Source organism: Zerene cesonia, chromosome 14 (assembly GCF_012273895.1).
Source record: "Zerene cesonia ecotype Mississippi chromosome 14, Zerene_cesonia_1.1, whole genome shotgun sequence".
Classification (NCBI taxonomy): Eukaryota; Metazoa; Arthropoda; class Insecta; order Lepidoptera; family Pieridae; genus Zerene; species Zerene cesonia.
In genome coordinates, this window is record NC_052115.1 from 3,460,439 (window position 1) to 3,467,077 (window position 6,639).

Consider the following 6,639-nt stretch of genomic DNA (forward strand, 5'->3'; position numbering starts at 1 on the left):
TGCTTTTGTCCGTAGGTAAGTGAATACTTCCGGCGATTCCGAGCAAAGAAAAATTATAAACCATCGCATACTTGGGACATGCTAAAATGTTTATGGCTAGCATCATTATTTGTACCCGTAGAGTGGTGCTCAAAAATATGTGAAATTTCGCATTTTTTGGAAGAACGCTCAAAGAATTTTAGTTCTAAATAGATTATACAATTTGTTATACATATGAATATGTACTACGGGGAATATGGTTAATTTGAGAACTTAATATTAATCTAATAAGGAATATAATCATTTTGATTCGTATGCATTCGTTTCGCTTCGCGCTTCATAGGTTGTGTTTCAATGCTAAAATCTTCTTCCATATTAATGCTCTATCATATACTTTGAGGTTATAAATTTTTATCTAACAAGTTTTTTATGTATTTTATATTATGTAAGCATTTATATAAAAATCTTGAAATATAATACGATCGACGCTAAGTCGATTTTAAACAAAATCTTCCTCAAAACCATTTCTAAAAGTATTACAATTTATAATTTCAAACAAAAATCGTCTCAACCCAATTAGATATCTTCAACCACGATCTCGAGTCTTCTTTTAACAAATAGATTGAATTAAGTAAAAGTTAAGACGCGAGAATCGGCACTCCTTTGCCTCCCACTGTATTAATAGAGCAGTAAAAACTTGTAAGAATTACTCTTTAAGAGAAATTTAATAAAACATTTAATTGACTCCAGGTTTTCAATTCGCGAGGTAAAACGTGTTATTAAAGTTTGCCAGATCCGCCGATAAGGCAGCTATATATTAAAGATGTATGTAATTAAACCAATTATTCTTGCAGCTATGGAATAAAATGAAGCTTATAAAAGAAACGTAGAATTTTATTATATTTTTCAATTGGAATTGTTTAAGAATTTCGTATGTTATTCCTATTTATTTCGTATTTTACGATTTCTTATTACAATATTTGAAAGTTATTTATTTTATCTGCGCTATAAAAGGTGCATGAAACATTGAATGCAATGAAAAAAATGCAATTTTTGATTTGCTCATACAAACTTTTTTTGAAAGTACATACCAGAAGAGATAAATCATGTTTATGGTATTAATAATAAAGCTGTTACATTGCGACATACATATATAAAGACGTACATACAAAAATATTTATTTATTTTATATGTTGGTGTAAATTGTAAGATTGTCTCACAATCTTACATATATAAAAGGATACAGTAAAGAAGGTTCAGTCAAAATTCGGCTTCTTGGCAAACCGCTCCAGAAAACATTGAATGCTTTACGTTAATCTCTGCAGTGGGATGATATTACTTCCTTCATACTTAACCATATTTATTTTACAGTATTGCCTGAATATAACGTTTGTATAATTTTCGCTTGCGCAATTCTAACCTTCTTCCAAAAATAGTGATTCAATGTCAATTTTAAAACAAAAAGAATTCTTCATCGATTTCGATAAAATATAACACTTCGATAAAAATAATATCATGACACTTAGCCTAACATAAGACTTAAAATTCAGTTTCGAATTCAAGCTTCGTATAATAATAAGGTGTTGAACCCTTTACATTAACAGTGTACTATAACGAAATGGCAAGACGTCAAGGCAAATGCCAGTATAAATTATAAATATACTCCTAAATTACAAGGGAAAATAGCGCGAACATTACAGTTATGGAATTACTGAGCTCGCCCATTAATTTTTACTTAGTACTTGTGCGTGATACAATTTGTATAAATCTAAAATAAGAAAAACGTCTTTTGTATTTGCATTTTTCAGTTTTATATTGACCCATAAACTACTCACACGGGTTGGTGTTTATAGGTTGGCACTTGGCATGCATAATGTAATAGGTATGCTAGTGAGAAATTGTTTTACCTAGTTCGATAATGGATATGTAAATATAATATGAATAAATTAAACGTTTATTTACTGCTTTTTCTGTTTAAAATCAACTTTCATATGAATAGCTTACCAAGATTAAATTCCAACCATTTGAAAAATACTTATAGTAAAAACCTTATCCGCGTTTCCTTTTTTTTTTTCAATATATAACCGGGAAATTATGTGTCAAAATACGGTATCATAATATTAGAATAGTGATTCTTTATTAATTTTCAGTAACCTTAGAACAGTTGTTTGTATAACAGGCTTGCTACTTGCTAATACGAAAACATTTTTTATAATCAGAACGTTAATTTCAGAGATTAGTAATAAGCAGATAATGTATTAAACTCTATATTTTAGCGCTTTATTGATATACTTAGTATATTTGTGTAATTAACGACGTGTTCCTTAATAATAAATTACGGAATTTATATGTATGTATCACGAGACATTGTCATTTATGAATAATAAGATATAGGCACTGGAATGAGCTTGTGATGTTTGAAGAGAAATATTTGCATTGTCTGGGAGTTGACCTCAGCCCAGCGATTAAATATGCTTGGCCACTTTTTATTTACTATCTCTGCGCATTTTATGCCTTTATTTGTATTGAAAATTTAGGGATAATTTCAGTACTTCAATAGTATTCCAATTGATGCCCCTAGGTGATCAAATATTTGAAATATTTTGAGGGGATTTTACAAAAATAAATTAAGTAGACGATACGATATAAAATGATATCGGAATAAAATCGATAATATTTTTACCAAATCGTATTTTATGTTCATTAAAGTAATAAGAACTACTCATTGATACAACGATGGTATTAGATAATTGAAAAATTTTCTGAATCCGTTCATTACGAGGTTCTGTTTGATATTAGGAAAAACAAGTCTTATGAGTCTATAGGCACACACAACGTTATCAACTCTTTGTCTGCGCCTGTTGAGTTTATAGGATAAATTATGTAAAATTTCAATAAAGAACCACAGCAAAAGTTTCATACAAATGAGAAGAAAATATAAGAAAGAAAAGAGTCGTAAATCTCTTAAATTTTATTGAAACATCAGTAAAATTTAGCCGCGCAATCTCAAACGTTTACTGCACACATGTCCACATATTTGAGCGTTAAATTTTATTTCAAAGGCAGACGCTTCGCATTACTTTTCCTTCACAAAACGCAATCTAAATTAGTACGTGGTGAGTACAAAAAGACGCACTTTTATGAGGGTGCAGACCAAAATGTAAATAGAGGCTGGCCGCTCAGACCGGACACCAGCAACTTTTGATCTAGGATTAATTTCAACACGTACAGACGCCTGCTTATTGCATCCACTTTTTTATTTTTAGTGTTGAATGTTAGTAATGATAAATTTGTGTGTATATGAGTTTAAATATAGAAGGATACAATGCTAATACGAATTGTAATGAAAATTTATCCAGCATACATTATTATCGTTTTTAGATTCTATCAATGGTAACTTTTTGCAATAAAAAAGTTTGTTTACCTGCAAAATAGAAACAAATCAAATGTTTCATTGAATTTCGGCAGAGCGATTAACTTTTTATGTATTCGTCGCGAAGCAAATATGCAATATTCCTTATGTTATACAATATGCAAAACGTGAAAATATTTTTCAATAGTTTTTAACAGACAGAAGATATAAAGACAAGACGTGAAATCTGAAAAACTTTGCTTTTTTACTCTTAACTTACATAAAACGTTCATGACCTCGCAGCGCAGTGATAGCTTAAATTTAAAACGAAACTTTAAACCGTAGTAAAACTTTACCTAATATATCTTATATTTTTCTAACACCATGTATTAAGTAGCATACTAATAGAGACTAATAAACGAATGAAAATATATTCATCGATTTTATGATGCTGCTCATAATAATTTGAACTTATTTCCAAATACCTACAATGTGTTAGAAACATAAAGAGAAATAATATAAAACAATAAATAACGTTTAAAAAAAAAACTCCATAATAAAATATTATTACCACATTATACTTATATTAAATTAATATTATGGCAACATTTCAAAAGAATAGCTAAACACAGAAAAAATACATATTAAGTTCTTATAATATTACAAAAAGAAAAGGATTTGGATTTACAAAGAATTATTCCAGTTGTAGGAATTTCGAGGCCTTGCAAAAATTGTTTTTGACCAGCCTCAGGGCGCTAAACTCAACTTTTCCTTATGAGAAAATTGCAAAGATTATGCTTTTCGTGTTTATTATACTTGCGTTTCGAATCTATTTTAAAATGAATGATACTTATGTTACATTGATAATAGCAAACCTATTTATGAAAAGAAAAAACAAAAAAACACAATTAGGTATATGCACATCGACTATTGAAAACAACATGATCATTTAAAACGATGGAAGAACAGTCAGAATTTTTCTTAAATTGTTGAGTGGATATTATGGCACAGGTAACGAAATAATGTTTCATATTTTTACATCCTTCCGAAATAATGTATCTTTCAAATGGAAAAATACTTTTGGAATATGTTTCGCGATTCCGGATATTATCTGTCACACAGAAATACAAACACATATATATTTAGTTAGGTTTGATTTTTTACATAAATAATATTTAGATATAGTTTACCTTCAAGTGATCTTAAAGCGCAAATGTTATAAGCTACACAGCGTAAAAAATGAAGGGTATTAAATATAAGGGTAGGTATCACATGACATAAAAATTTTAGCAAACATGTAAACTGTAACAATAAAGAAACAGATAAAAAATTATATGGACCATCAGTTTAAATTTTAAATATTTTTATATTTTATATTGTAAAAAGTTTGAAAGTATGACCAAAATTCATTGCAATGTGTGTAATTTGGCAAAGATAGGTAACAGTAAGATCATCGTTGTGATCAGAATCAACCATTATACGAATATTAAGTTCAAAGGGCTGCATACGGAGCCAATTTCGTTCATTTCAAATAGTAAAATTGCAAACTTTTGATATATTCAAATGTTATACGCTTGCCATGCTGTAATTTAAATATGTATTGCAATGTTTTTATTACCGAGCGTGAATATAACTTCGATTTGTGTTTCGTATATTTCATACGGAAATGAAAAGAGTAGTCTAGTGACTTGATAACAAGCTCTTCTGAAATTAAAAAGTCGATTTTTTTAATAGCTCAAAAGAAATGAGTGAGAAGATATCACCCTCATACCTTTTAATGTTTATTGTTTTTGAAGCTATACATATTTTTCAGCAACGATAGAGTAACAATATAATTTTTGTTATACTATACTCCTCCGAAACGGCTGAACTGATTTTTATCAAATTTTCCGTGCATATCGGGTAGGCCTGAGAATCGGCCAACATCTATTTTTCATACCGCTAAATGATAAGAGTAAGGCCGAACAGCGTTTGCCGGGTCGGTTAGTAATGTAACTAAAAAAATATGCTGTCCGCAATTTCTCCTTTTTAAGATTGTAATTTTATCTGGTTGTAGACCTAGATACACTAGGTTTTATTTAAACAAAAATGCTTAAGGGATTTACCCATACATGTGACCAGAGTATAAAAAATAAATTTGCAATATCGTCGGACAGGTCTTTGAGTATAAAAAACAGGTCTTTAAATAACTTTTTGCCAATATAAACAGTTGACGAGGTATATGCTTCCTAAATCGTAAAAACTGTTTTACTTCGTCTCGACTTTACACAAAATTCAAGGTTTTGCGGTCCATGCGAACGAAGCCGCAAGCGGAAAGCTAGCATACAATAATTAAATATGAACACTGCATAATTTCCTACATCAACTTCGATAACACGGTCAATAAGTAAATTTAACGTCTCATCAAGTATATATGTATCTAATTTGTTACATTTCATTTAAAATATAAAAAGAAACATTCGTATACCTAATCCATGGCTACAGCTAATGAAAGTCAATCTTTTTACATCTCTATTCAGCTTTAAATACAATTCAGAGGCAATGAGTGGAGTGTGCATCGTCAGAATAGCGGCATAATAGAGAGTGCAGCTCGACTTGTGAAAAAGACGCGAGCAGCCAATCAATCTACATTTACAATCATGTGTATCGATCCTCACGGATACTTGGACTGACTGAGCTTGAAAGTTGTAGATAATGTGACATTTCAAGAGGAATCGATACTTTTGTGACGATAAGTACGGGTCTTGAATCCAGCATTAATAAAACAAGTCTATAAATCTAATTAACGCTATCCAATTAAAGTTGTATTAAAATGCTTTAAAGTATTCAGATTAATATGTTTTTTTTTTTATTGTTTAAACATCGTTATTACAACTTCGAACACTTCATAATTTTATTGCAAAACCTAAACAAATAAAAAAGCAATCAGCGCCAATAAAAAACAACAGCGCGAACTCTTAAAATAAGTTTGGCATTACGCCACGAGTGTTGCCAGCCGAAACAATCCATTAACATCAGATATACGTAATATCAAGATTCTTTCATCGCAGTGCAGAGATCGTCAATCGAATCGTTGCTCCGAATAGTTTAGAAGTCTTCATTTGATATACGCGGAGGGTAACTTCAATATCCGATAGTACGATTTTCTACAACTCCCTTCATATAAATAAATTTTAACGCAGCTTATTTTGTTCATGATTCAATTATATTGATTGTTTAGGGACAAAGACTACTTAGTTATATCGGGGCCACCCGCAGTACATGCTAGTGATGTCGTATTTGTTAACGCGGCATAACTAGGACCACCC